At 40.3% G+C, this 13,810-nt stretch overlaps 1 non-coding gene across 1 annotated transcript; it reads right to left on the minus strand.

Moving 5' to 3' along the window:
- Nucleotides 1–4,639: 4,639 nt before the first annotated feature.
- LOC130500453 (small nucleolar RNA R71) lies at nt 4,640–4,746 on the minus strand. Its single transcript, XR_008939078.1, has one exon. It is a non-coding gene; the product is annotated as a small nucleolar RNA R71 (small nucleolar RNA).
- Between the last annotated feature and the right edge of the window lie 9,064 nt (nt 4,747–13,810).

Below are 13,810 nucleotides of genomic sequence, written 5' to 3' on the forward strand. Positions count from 1 at the left end.
AAAAACGAATTGACGAAGAATCTTTGATTTACGACGACAAAATGTATTGTTAATTCGTTGTAAATATCATATATGACGAATTAATAACAAATATGGCAGTTGTTAGGTCATGTTTTCTTGTAGTGAATATTCATTTCACAGATTTAACCTCTATAAATTTTAGATGGATCTGTGTGAATTGCCGATCAAAAAACTGAAATATCCATTCAGGAGATAATGTTTTTTTCTCTCATAGAGGACGCTAGTTTCACATTTCACGTATTGCTAACCCACCATAAAGCTAAGTAAACCCATTTTTTACTTAAGTTCCTTTTTATTCATATATGTTGCATCTGTGTGTCTTAAATCTCTGATGTACCGGTAAAATGTCCAGCACTCGTGGGTCGGACGTTGTTAACAGCTCTAACAGTCGATAAAACGACCATAAAGCTGGAGACAGTTTCTGCAGCACTACTCTCTCACCATGAAGAAGGCAGAATACAGGCGTGGGTGACAACTCTCAAAGTGACGGGCTGTATGCCAGTCAGGATAGAGGAAGGCAGCGAGGGAAGCAGCAGGATGATACTAGCAAGAAAAGATCAAAGTCAAAGTTCGGGAAGAATGTAGTCTGCTATAGGTGTGGCAAGCCTGGCCATTATAGGAGAGACTGTCCGGACAAAGGGCAGAATTCGAAGGAGACGTCGAACTCTGCAAATATGGTTCAGAAGGTGGAAGACTCGGAAGGATCAACTGATTCGGATATGCTTGCTGTTACGTCAGGTGATCACTCGGATACCTGGATAATGGATACGGGCGCTTCATTCCACATGACCCCTAACAGGGAGTGGTTTGAAACGTACAAGGCTGGAAACATGGGCTCTGTTCGACTTGCAGATGACAAGGCATGTGGTGTTGTGGGCATTGGACAAGTCAAGTTTCGGATGTAATGATGGGACTATCAGGACATTAACTGATGTCAGACACATACCAGTCATGAAGAAGAATCTTATATCTCTGGGGTTGCTACATAGAAACGGCTTCAAGTACAAATCAGATGATGATGAAGTGTTGAAGGTTTTCAAAGGTTCTATGATGGTGATGAAGGGACAGATGACAGCTGGAAGCGTAATATCGGTTGATAGGGAACGTGGTTGTAGGTGGTGCTGCAGCTGCAGTTTCTGAGTCGGAGTGTACAACCTTGTGGCATATGCGTATGGGCCACATTGGGGAACACGGTTTGAAAGAGCTCTTGAGAAGGGGTCTTCTGGACGGGTTTGAAGGACTGCAAGATGGAGTTTTGCAAGTTCTATGTGATGGGAAAACAATCCAAGGTATCTTTTAAGACGAGCCAACACACGACAAAAGTCTTATTGACTATGTCCATTCTGATGTGTGGGGGCCAACTTGGGTGCAATCTATGGGAGGATCAAGATACTTCGTTTTATTCATCGATGACTTCTCTAAGAAGGTTTGGGTGTACTTCATGAAGCAGAAATCTGAGGTGTTCGAAAAACTTCAAGGTTTGGAAAGCTGAAGTAGAAAATCAGATGGAGAGAAAGGTGAAGTACTTGAGATCGGATAATGGCACAGAGTATACTGATGGGAAGTTCCAGAAGTTTTGTGCGGAGCATGGCATTCAGAGGCACTTTACAGTCCGTAAAACACCTCAGCAAAACGGGGTCGTTGAAATAATGAACCGGTCGATTGCAGAGAAAGCAAGGTGTTTGAGGTTGAATGCAGGGTTATCAAAGCAGTTCTGGGCGGAAGCAGTAAACATGGCAGTCATCTCATCAATAGATCGCCAAGAAGTTCCTTAGAAGGGAAGGTCGCAGAAGAGGTGTGGACTGGGGTAGATATTGATCTATCAAACTTGAGGATATTTGGATGTCCAGCTTACATGCTAGTTGCGGGAGATGAAAGATCAAAGCTGGATTCGAAATCCAAGAAGTGCATCTTTCTAAGCTTTGAGAAAAGATGTAAAAGGATTCAAGTTATGGGATCCTGAAGCAAGGAAAAGGGTGGTTAGTCGAGATGTGGTCTTTGACGAGCAAATATGGTGCAGCAGGCGATATCAGACCGAGTGCCTGTGACCATTGAGACTATCACGGATCCTGAAGTTACTCAGGAGGAGTCTGGTGGAGATAAACCAGATGAAGTTAGTGATGAGCGATCTGTGGAAGTGGCACAGAAAGAGGTTCAACGTGGAACAGAGGAGAGTTTGGTTTCTAGAAGACCAAAACGGTGCAGTAAAGGCTCCAGTCAGGTTGGGTTTGAAGACATGGTCAACTATGCTCTTATGATCGAGATGGATGATCCTACCACCTATCGTGAAGCTATTAATAGCGATGAGAGGGAGGAATGGATTGGTTTCTGACGGAAGAGGCAGTAAGTCTGGATAAGAACGAGACTTGGGATCTTGTGGAGTTACCTGAAGGGAAGAGAGCAATTGGTTACAAGTGGATCTACAAGAAGAAGGAAGGGATGTCTGTGAAAGAACCTAAGAAGTTCAAGTCCAGAGTAGTGGCAAAAGGGTACTCGCAGAAGAAAGGAATAGACTACGACGAGATATTCTCGCCTGTATGATATCTTGTGTTTTTAATAGATTTTGTCATTATTTTATCTTGCATTTTGATCATTTAGGATAGCATTTAGACTTGTTTAGGTTGCATTGCACTTCATTTGTCTATATTAGGTGATGGAGATGTCATTTGGTGAGTTGGAAGCATTTAGAGCTTGATTTGATGCAAAAAGAGTGATTTTGGTCGAGAAACGAAATGGAGCCTAAGTGTCACAGCGGCCTTCTGCAGCGGTGTAATGTACCAAGTCAAAAACCAGCTGGGAAAATAACTCCCTCCCTGTCCAATTTCGACTTCTCGCAGTGGCCAAGTGACGACGCGTCAAAAACCAGCTGTGATGTCACAGTGGCTTTTTGCACCTCCAGCGGCTTATTGGACGCGTCAAAAACCAGCTGTGACACTTAGAAAAAATACTCACATCTGTTTTTACCAACTTTTACCCAAATTATCTTGGGTTAACCCAGGTTTGTTGGGTCGACCCAGCTCGTTTTTAGGCTACTATAAATACTCTTTAGACCCTAATGATGGGATTATCTTGTTTTCTCTTAAGAACACATTGAAACCTTGAAGAAAGATTGAATCTTTAGTCTCTTTTCTTCTCATTTCTTTGTAATTGTTGGATTAAACTTGCTTCTCAACATGATTTCTCTTAAATCAACCATGGGTTTAAGGTTAATCATGAAGATTAGTGAGTAGACTCCTTTTGGATTCATGGATTAGGGAGACCAAGGGTGATTAAGCTAGATCTAAGGTGTTTTAGTATAGATCTCTCTTGTTCCTTGCTAGTAGAGTATTCTCAATGCATCTTTTGAGTTAGCCTCTCAAAAGTTGAGCTTTAGGCATTTCCCACCCACAAGGTGTTTGATGAAATGCCTGAACCAACTCTCCTAAGCTTTTAACATACTTTGCCAAAGAGATTTGTTGTTAAAGGTGTTAAGATGGCTAGTAGACTTGTTCTCCATGATTGCTTTTGTAACATTCAACCAAAGAGATTTGATGCTTGAGTTGCCTTAGCAAATGAACATTCATCTAGAGATAGAGTTTGTTTAGGATTGTGTCTATGCTTAAGGTTGATAGATTGATTGAAAAGCTGCCACCTTTAGATTGAAACTTGATCACCCGATGTCAATTCCCTAATCCCATGAGTCCTCTTGCTTCATATTGAGAAACAAAGATCATTTATTTATTGCATTTCAACTCTAGTTCTTAGTTCTCTTCACTCCACTTATTGATTGCACTTAGATTAAGCATGGTCTTGCATTCCCTTTGCTTTAGAATCACTTAGGATTGGTTCGACAATCTTTTATACTACAACATTTGATAGGGACCTGAAAAGTTCTGTTATCAAATTGGCGCCGTTGCCAAGTTCTAAGTTGATTTTGACATTGGGATTTAGTCACTTGCTTGAGACTAAGTCATTTTTATTTTTATTGTGATATTGGCTCTGCTTCTTCCTCTTTTTGCATTTCAGGTGTATGAACTTGAGAAGTAGAGGCACTACAAACCTCACTCCATTAGTACCAGACATCAGAACTTTGGAAAGAGAGAATAGACGGAGAAGGAGAGAGGAGGAGCAACAGGCTCATTTAGACAGATTGGGTTTTGAGATGGCTCATCATCAGAACCTGAATCAGGCTGGAGAGATCCCCTTGGAAGCTGCCCAAGAGGGAAATGGTCAAGGAGCTGCCAACCTTCGACCACAACACCCACAGCGCCAAGCTCGCGCCATTGGAACCTATGATCGCCCTCACATTTATGGTCATAGGTTGGGAATCAGAGCACCAGCTGTGGAGAACAACAACTTTGAGATCAAGTCAGGGCTGCTCAATACCATAGAGAACAACAAGTATCATGGCCTTACTGCTGAAGATCCATATGATCACTTGGACAAGTTTGACAGATATTGTAGTTTGTCCAAGATAAATGGTGTTTCTGAAGATGCCTTCAAGCTCAAGTTGTTCCCTTTTTCTTTGGGAGATAAAGCACACCAATGGGAGAAGACTCTTCCAAGTGATTCCATCACTTCCTGGGATGATTGCAAGAGAGCATTCTTAGAGAACTTCTTCTCTGCCTACAGGACAGCCAAGATAAGGAATGAAATCTCTACCTTCCAGCAGAAGAACCTTGAGAGCTTTAGTGAAGCATGGGAGAGGTTTAAGGGCTATTGGTCTCAGTGTCCACACCATGGATTCACAAAGGAAAGCTTGCTGAGCACATTCTACAGGGGTGCTCTACCTGAGTATAGAGCCAGATTAGACACATCAAGCAATGGATTCTTCCTAGGCAGAACTGAAGAGGATGCAGAGGAGCTGGTTGAGAACATGGTGAAGAGTGACTCAGTCTACAGTGGGGAACACGACAGGGCCAACAGAAGTGATGATCAGCACACAAGGAAGGAGATTAAGTCTCTCCAAGATAAGCTAGACATGCTTATCAAAGAGAAGGCTAAGCAAGGGCAGTTGAACTCTGTTGGGGACCAGAAACAAAAGCAGCATGCAGGGATCAAGGAGGTTGATGGATTAGAAAGCCAAGAGGAGCTGTGCTTCATCAATTCTAATGGCACCTGGTATAGGAAAGAGCCAAACTTTCAATACCAAAACAACTACCAGCAAAGACCTCACTACAACAATCAGCAAGGAGGATACCAGGCCACGCAAAGCTACCCTCCTAGTTTCAGCAACCAAAGTAATCAGTCTACTCAAGCTCAAGGCAGTTCTTCTCAAGCTCCAGCTTCAGATTCAAGTGTGGATTCTATGTTCAAGAAACTCTTGGAATTTCAAGCCAGAAATGAGAAGACAATGGTTTATGAGTTCAAGAACATCCACACAAAGATTGATGGGAACTACTCTGACCTCAACAACAAGTTCTTACAACTTGCATCTCGCTTCAACATTTTGGAGAGTCAGGTCGCCTCTATGCCATCATCTTCCAAGAGCTCAATGGGATCTCTACCAGGAAAACCAGAAAAGAATCCCAAGGAGTCTTGCAATGTTATCATCTCTACTACTTCTTCAGAGATTGAGCTGAGTGATTATGAGAAAGAGGTAGATGAGATTGAGAAGCTAGTGTTTGGGAAAGTTGAAAAATTGGTTGTAGCAACCGCTGAAGCACAGATGGTGGATAAAGTTATGGAAAGGGTTCAGGTACAAGCTGAAAGGAAGGTTAAAGCAACGAATTTGCAGAGAGCTGAGCCTAAGGCTGAGAAACCGGTAGAAAGGAGAGCTGACCACAAGCTGGAAGAAGCTCCTGAGGTTGAGCTACCACCATATGAGGTCCCACTCCCATTTCCACAAAGGGTCCTCACCAAAGCTCAGAAGAAGGTTATCTCCAAGTTCAGAAAAGATCTTAGTGATGTTGGGGTCAGGCTCCCAGAAATCTCTGGTATGCGTGAAGCTCATGTCCAAATGATGCTCATCAAGGACATTCTACACCACCAAGCAGAAGTGGCTGAGCTTTTGGACATCTCCATTTTGAAGATTGATCCACCAGTCCCTCCACAGTCCCTCCCTAAGCTAGAGTCTCAAGGGAAGTTCACATTGTCTTGCTCCCTTGGTAAGATCACTATGAATGATGCTTTGGTTGATTCTGGTGCAAGTGTGAATGTGATCTCAATGGAAATGGTGAAAAGTCTTGGTATTGAGAGCATGGAGCCAAACACATCTTCTCTCATGTTTGGGGATTCATCTTCTACAACCCCCATTGGCCTCATCAAGGATTTCCCTTTGAAGATTGGAGCATGCATAATTCCTATAGACCTTACTGTTCTGAAGATGGCAACTGAGAAGAGAGTTCCTTTGATCCTTGGCACTCCATTTCTCACAACAGTTGGAGCTTGCATTGACTTCCCAAACAAGAAGGTCACACTCCTCAATGTGAACAAAGCTGTCTCCTACCCAATTCAGTCTTCAATGGATGTTGGGTATTGTGGAACAATCACTTGTGAAAAACCATCCATTGAGAATACCCAAGCTGAAGTGGCTGTTTGTAAGGAAGAAGGTCTTATTGGAGAGTCTTCTCGAGAGCTATGTGTTGAGCACTTGGAAAGTGCTAAAAAGGAGGAGGTGAGTAGAGCCACAAAGGCTGCTCATGACATGAAGAAGATAGTGAAAGAAACTCATTCTCCACCTCTTGATAAGACTCCTCACACTCTCACTCTCCACCCAATGAAGCTCAAGAATGGAGCCATTGAGTACAAGATCAAGTGCAAAGGCAGGTCCAAGCCATTCTCAAGTGCAAGGGCCATCATCACTCCTCAGCTTCAAAACGACCCCATCAAGCTTCAAGAGCTCCTCTCTCAGGTCCTCACCATCACTCTTGAAGGAGGGAAGGATCCTCCTTCTCACTAGTACAAGAGAAAAGGTAGTCAAGCTAGTGACTCAAAACAAGCTCACTTGGGAGGAATTCCCATGGTTATCCTTGTATATAAATTTGCTATTTCATTTCTTTATGTTTTCAATAAGTGTGGCAGAAGTTTCAGGCCAGCTCAAAGCTCAAGCTCTAGACACCCATTACCACACTTCACTCTCCACTTGAGGTATCACTCCAACCCTTCTTTGTACATACCATTGCTTTTATCATATTTTCGGTATCTTCTTCTCTCTTATTCACACAGAGACTGTGTGATTTAAGTTTGGGGGAGGTACCAAGTATTTAATCATGTTTGTTTTGTTGATTGTGAGTCTCATGCATTGCATTGTACATTCATATATGCATAGAAAAAACCATAAAAATTAAAAAAAAATTGAAAAATGCATAAAGAATCATGTAGTTGCATCACTTGCATTCTTAGGATTGAGTCTAGATCATATAGATTGCATTCACTTGCATATGGAGCAGCTATTGATAATGCCTTGTAAAGAACACTTGTTTGCACTGAATTTGACACCCTAGTTAAGCATATCAAGTAGCTTGTGCATCTCTTGAAAGCCTTGCATGCTTCGTGCCTTGAAAACTCTTCTTGAAACTTGTATGCTTGCTTGTCATTGACATTGTACTGAAAACCAGCTCCGAACTGAACTTAGGCTTAAATGAACTTAATTTCTCTCACTTATGGGCATTTGCATACTTGATCATGGTTCCCATACACATTTGGGTTATCTTTTTCCATTGTACCACTCTTTGTTAACCCAAATGGTACTCCCTCACCCTTGAACCCTTACCTTTCTTTGAAGCCAACATTGATTTGCATGAGTGAGGCCTTTTCTGATAGCTTGTCATGTGCAAAATCTTGAGAGTATTGGAGGCGACATGGATTTGTTCTCATCTCTTGCTAGCATAGGATCATGATTTGAGCTAGCTTCTAGGATGATGGTTGGGTTTATGTCCTTTATAAGCTTGTATCTTGGGTTTGGATAGTGAGAAAGTTGAGAAAGATGAACAAAAGAGTGTAGATTGATAAGAAAAGCCTTAGGGACCTCAGAATAAAAAGAAAAGAAAGCTCTAGATTGTGGTCTTTGACTCCTTCACCCTAAAAAAAAAAAAAAAAAAAAGAAAAGAAAAAAAAAGAAAAAAAAATGATAAGAAGAATCAATAAGATAGTGGGGAAGGGGAAACGAGAAGTAAGAGCTAAGCATTGAACAAAGATTGTCTCTTGTTGGCTAAGTAAAAAGAAAAGAAAAGGAGAAATTTGTTCATTGGGCTAGACATGAAAATGAGTTGCTATTTGGTTTGTGGAATGAAGTGAATGGGGGTAGAACTTGTAATCACTTAGGAAAAGGGTAGAATGATGAGAATGGATCCATGTATGCATGAGTTGCTTCTAATCTTAGATAAATTTTGCATAATGATCAAGCTCCTTGTTCTTGAGTGATAACCACTTTAGAATGATGCATTTGAACCCTTCTCTTCATTCACTTTAGACCATTTGTTTACCTAGCCAAGTGATTGAGATCATGTGCCCATTTGTGAGAATCCACCTTGTGTATGTGTGTGTGAATCAATGTGAGAGCTGGTAGGAAGACTTGTTGGTTGATGAGTATTGCATCTTGTGTAAATGCATAAGAGTATCTTGATAGGCCTAGAGAAGCTAGAGTGTAATAAGAGAGTTGCTCATGCTATTTGCTATATTTCTTTAGGATGTCAAGTTGAGTGTTTTTGGTGTCTTTTGGCTATGAGCTCCCACCTTCAAACCTCTTCTCCAAATATGTTCTTGAAAGTTTACTTGTGGACAAGTAAAGGACAAGTTTGGGGGAGTTGATATCTTGTGTTTTTAATAGATTTTGTCATTCTTTTATCTTGCATTTTGATCATTTAGGATAACATTTAGACTTGTTTAGGTTGCATTGCACTTCATTTGTCTATATTAGGTGATGGAGATGTCATTTGGTGAGTTGGAAGCATTTAGAGCTTGATTTGATGCAAAAAGAGTGATTTTGGTCGAGAAACGAAATGGAGCCTAAGTGTCACAGCGGCCTTCTGCAGCGGTGTAATGTACCAAGTCAAAAACCAGCTGGGAAAATAACTCCCTCCCTGTCCAATTTCGACTTCTCGCAGTGGCCAAGTGACGACGCGTCAAAAACCAGCTGTGATGTCACAGTGGCTTTTTGCACCTCCAGCGGCTTATTGGACGCGTCAAAAACCAGCTGTGACACTTAGAAAAAATACTCACATCTGTTTTTACCAACTTTTACCCAAATTATCATGGGTTAACCCAGGTTTGTTGGGTCGACCCAGCTCGTTTTTAGGCTACTATAAATACTCTTTAGACCCTAATGATGGGATTATCTTGTTTTCTCTTAAGAACACATTGAAACCTTGAAGAAAGATTGAATCTTTAGTCTCTTTTCTTCTCATTTCTTTGTAATTGTTGGATTAAACTTGCTTCTCAACATGATTTCTCTTAAATCAACCATGGGTTTAAGGTTAATCATGAAGATTAGTGAGTAGACTCCTTTTGGATTCATGGATTAGGGAGACCAAGGGTGATTAAGCTAGATCTAAGGTGTTTTAGTATAGATCTCTCTTGTTCCTTGCTAGTAGAGTATTCTCAATGCATCTTTTGAGTTAGCCTCTCAAAAGTTGAGCTTTAGGCATTTCCCACCCACAAGGTGTTTGATGAAATGCCTGAACCAACTCTCCTAAGCTTTTAACATACTTTGCCAAAGAGATTTGTTGTTAAAGGTGTTAAGATGGCTAGTAGACTTGTTCTCCATGATTGCTTTTGTAACATTCAACCAAAGAGATTTGATGCTTGAGTTGCCTTAGCAAATGAACATTCATCTAGAGATAGAGTTTGTTTAGGATTGTGTCTATGCTTAAGGTTGATAGATTGATTGAAAAGCTGCCACCTTTAGATTGAAACTTGATCATCCGATGTCAATTCCCTAATCCCATGAGTCCTCTTGCTTCATATTGAGAAACAAAGATCATTTATTTATTGCATTTCAACTCTAGTTCTTAGTTCTCTTCACTCCACTTATTGATTGCACTTAGATTAAGCATGGTCTTGCATTCCCTTTGCTTTAGAATCACTTAGGATTGGTTCGACAATCTTTTATACTACAACATTTGATAGGGACCTGAAAAGTTCTGTTATCACTGTAGTACGACACACTTCCATACGAGCTGTGTTGGGTTTGGTAGCTGTCTGGGATCTGCATCTTGAGCAGATGGACGTGAAAACGGCCTTCCTTCATGGAGAGTTGGAGGAGGAAATATATATGGAGCAACCTGAAGGTTTGGTTAAGCCTGGAGAAGAGCATCTGGTGTGTAGATTGAAGAAGTCTTTATACGGTTTGAAGCAGGCTCCAAGGCAGTGGTACAAATGGTTTGCTTCATATATGATGAACATAGGCTATCAAAGGTGCGAGTACGATTGTTGTGTGTATGTCAAGTCCCTTGACCATTCTCCCATATTCATGCTGTTATATGTTGATGATATGCTCATTGCTGCAAACGATATGGATGACATAAATCGTTTGAAAGGGTTACTGGGACAAGAGTTTGAGATGAAGGATCTTGGTGCTGTAAAGAAGATTCTTGGAATGAAGATTCACAGGGATAGAAGCTCTAAGAGGTTATGGCTTTCTCAGAAAAGCTACATTGAGAAGGTGTTAGAACGTTTTGATATGTCGAATTCAAAACCAGTCTCTACACCATTGGTGAAGCACTTCATACTTACAGCAGAGTAAAGTCCAAAATCTGCTGAAGAACTCAAGGATATGGCGGAGGTTCCTTATGCTAGCGCAGTTGGTTCTTTGATGTATGCAATGGTGTGTACAAGACCGGATCTAGCACAAGCAGTTAGTCAAGTCAGTAAGTACATGTCGAATCCTGGGAGGAGACATTGGGATGCTGTGAAGTGGATCCTAAGATACTTGCGAGGTACAAGTGACTATGGGATTATGTTTGTTGGAGAAGTGCAGGATTCAGTTATTGGGTTCGTGGATTCAGATTATGGTGGAGACCTTGATAATAGCATGTCAACTACGGGGTATGTATTTACTCTTGTAGGAGCATCTATTTGCTGGAGATCGGTACAACAAGGTATTGTAGCGATATCAACCACTGAGGCTGAATACATGGCACTTGGAGAAGCAGCTAAGGAAGCAATATGGGTACAAGGACTTGTATCCGAGTTGGGTGTTGATCAAGAAGGTGTTCAGCTACACTGTGATAGTCAAAGCGCGTTATACTTGGCTAAGAATCAAGTGTATCATGGAAGGACGAAGCACATACGTATAAGGTTTCACAAGATAAAAGAGTTAGCAGCTTTTGGAGAAGTCTTATTGGAGAAGGTGCATACGTCGGAGAATCCAGCTGACATGTTGACCAAGCCTGTTACAACGGAGAAGTTCAAGCATTGCTTGGATCTGCTCCGTGTTTGCCAATGCTAAGAAACAATGGAGGTTCCCCCCCAGAAGATAGACAGGATAAGGAGTTTTGTAGAGATTTTTCGTCAAGGTGGTGTTTGTTGCATCTGTGTTTTAAATCTCTGATGTACCGGTAAAATGTCCAGCACTCGTGGGTCGGACGTAGTCCGACCGAGTGCGAGCGAAACTCGTTATCAAGGTTGACATCTGGGGGGTACGGTATGGCTTTTTCGGTTTAGGAAAATTACTATTTCTATTGGGAAAAGGAAATCGGGTTTTTTTTAGGCTGTATAAATATGGGTCTAAGAGTTTGTAAATTATTATCACATCATTAATAAGAAACCCTAAACGGATATTTGCCTCAATACGTTTTCTTCTCTATTCTTTTTCTAACCTAAACGACGGCTGTTCACATCAAGTGGTATCAGAGCTTTAGGTTGCGAACCCTAAAGGATGACCAGAGGAAGTTCTCTTAAGTTCGATGTTCCGAGATTCGATGGGAAGGGAAATTTCGGTCTGTGGCAACGGCGTGTTAAGGACTTGCTTACGCAGCAAGGGATGAAAAAGTCTCTGTTGGATACGAAACCGGAAGCGATGGATCAGGATGATTGGGAAGAAATGCAGGATAAAGCCGTCTCAACGATTCGACTCTGTTTGTCGGATGACATAACACATCCGGTGATGGACCTCACAACTTGTAAGGAGATGTATATGTCAAAATCGTTATCTAGCAAACTATACCTCAAGTAGAGGTTGTTCGGTTTGAAGATGTCTGAGAGCGGGGATTTGGTTGCACACGTCCGACCGAGTACGGGCGAAACTCGTTATCAAGGTTGACATCTGGGGGGTACGGTATGCCTTTTCGGTTTAGGAAAATTACTATTTCTATTGGGAAAAGGAAATCAGGTTTTTTTGAGGCTGTATAAATATGGGTCTAAGAGCATCTCCATTGAGATCTCTTAAGGAAGGTTCACACATTTTCCAAAAAAAAAAATATTAAAATAATCAAATCTTGTGAACCTCTCTCTTGCAAAGTTCTTCCCGGTGAACCCCTCTCTCTTGAGGTTCATCACTGTAGCGTGGGCCCCACGTATCGTGGCGGCCCACGATTGGTCTACTTTTTTTTTTTTTTAAGAAAGAAAAATCAAAAAGAAAAATAAAAAAAAATTAATAATTAAAAATTGAAAAGATGAACCCCAAGAAGGGGTTCACCAATGGAGAAGCTCTAAGGGTTTGTAAATTATTATCACATCATTAATAAAAAATCCTAAACGGGTATTTGCCTCAATACGTTTTCTTCTCTATTCTTTTTCTAACCTAAACGACGGCTGTTCACATCAAATGTTCCCCAATGATCCTGGGATCCCCCAAGATGTCTACCAATTGTTGGGCTTTTTAAAGCCCATGTCCAATTTTTCCGAGAATGATTAGTACGATATTGTCCACTTTGGGCTCAAAGGCAAAGCCCGCATGGATTTACTTTAGGACTCCTTTCCAAAAAACCCCATACTAATCAGAATTAGACATCCTTTTATATACTAAACATTATTTGTCTAAACTTCCAATGTGAGAATTTGTTTACATTCAACAGCAATATCCATTATTATCATTTTCTACTATATTTTCCATAATCACTTAAACCATACTATACCCTCTTGGCCTCTTATTTGATGTTTGGAATTAAATGCGGTACAAAAAAATCATCAAATTATGTATGAAATTACGGTTGGATCAACTCTTTTGAGCATTATAATCGTCATTTGTGAACTACACAACCTATAAAACAAAATTGCATTTATATAAATTTTGAGATGAACGTATAACGTTATAATTCGATAAATTAATTTGCTTAGTACGATATATATTGCACATGCATTTGTAAGTTGTGATGGAATGTTTGCTGATATGTTGTTGAAGCACATAATCTGTGTGATATATCATTCTAATGTTATGAGTGCATTTCTTGTATAATAAATAAATTGTGTGGAAGTTTTGTATATATATGAACAACTATTCAATTTTCCACACACACCTCTAACTGTCTTATAATGTTATATAAATAATTCACTACCTCGAGAATTTAAAATAAAATTACCAAAACTTAAACTATTGAACTATCAAAAAAATCCTGACCGCTTTAATCCACCACCTTAATTTCTAGGTTCCTTTTTAGCTCATAAAACTTCATCCGTGTATATGACCAATGACATTTTGTGCTATTCTAAATGTTTTCATTATTTTCTAATTAAACCTTAATCTCTATGAATTAATATAGTATTATGAAAAACTAAAAATAAATTGTTGATAATATTCACCACATAAATATAATTTCGTTATAAATATTTTAAACACTTAATATCACCAAATGTCCCAAACCTGTCATCAAATTTAGAATGTCCCAAACTTGTGATTATTATTTTAAGATGAACACCAAAGACATGTTGT

This window comes from Raphanus sativus, chromosome 9 (genome assembly GCF_000801105.2).
Source record: "Raphanus sativus cultivar WK10039 chromosome 9, ASM80110v3, whole genome shotgun sequence".
Classification (NCBI taxonomy): Eukaryota; Viridiplantae; Streptophyta; class Magnoliopsida; order Brassicales; family Brassicaceae; genus Raphanus; species Raphanus sativus.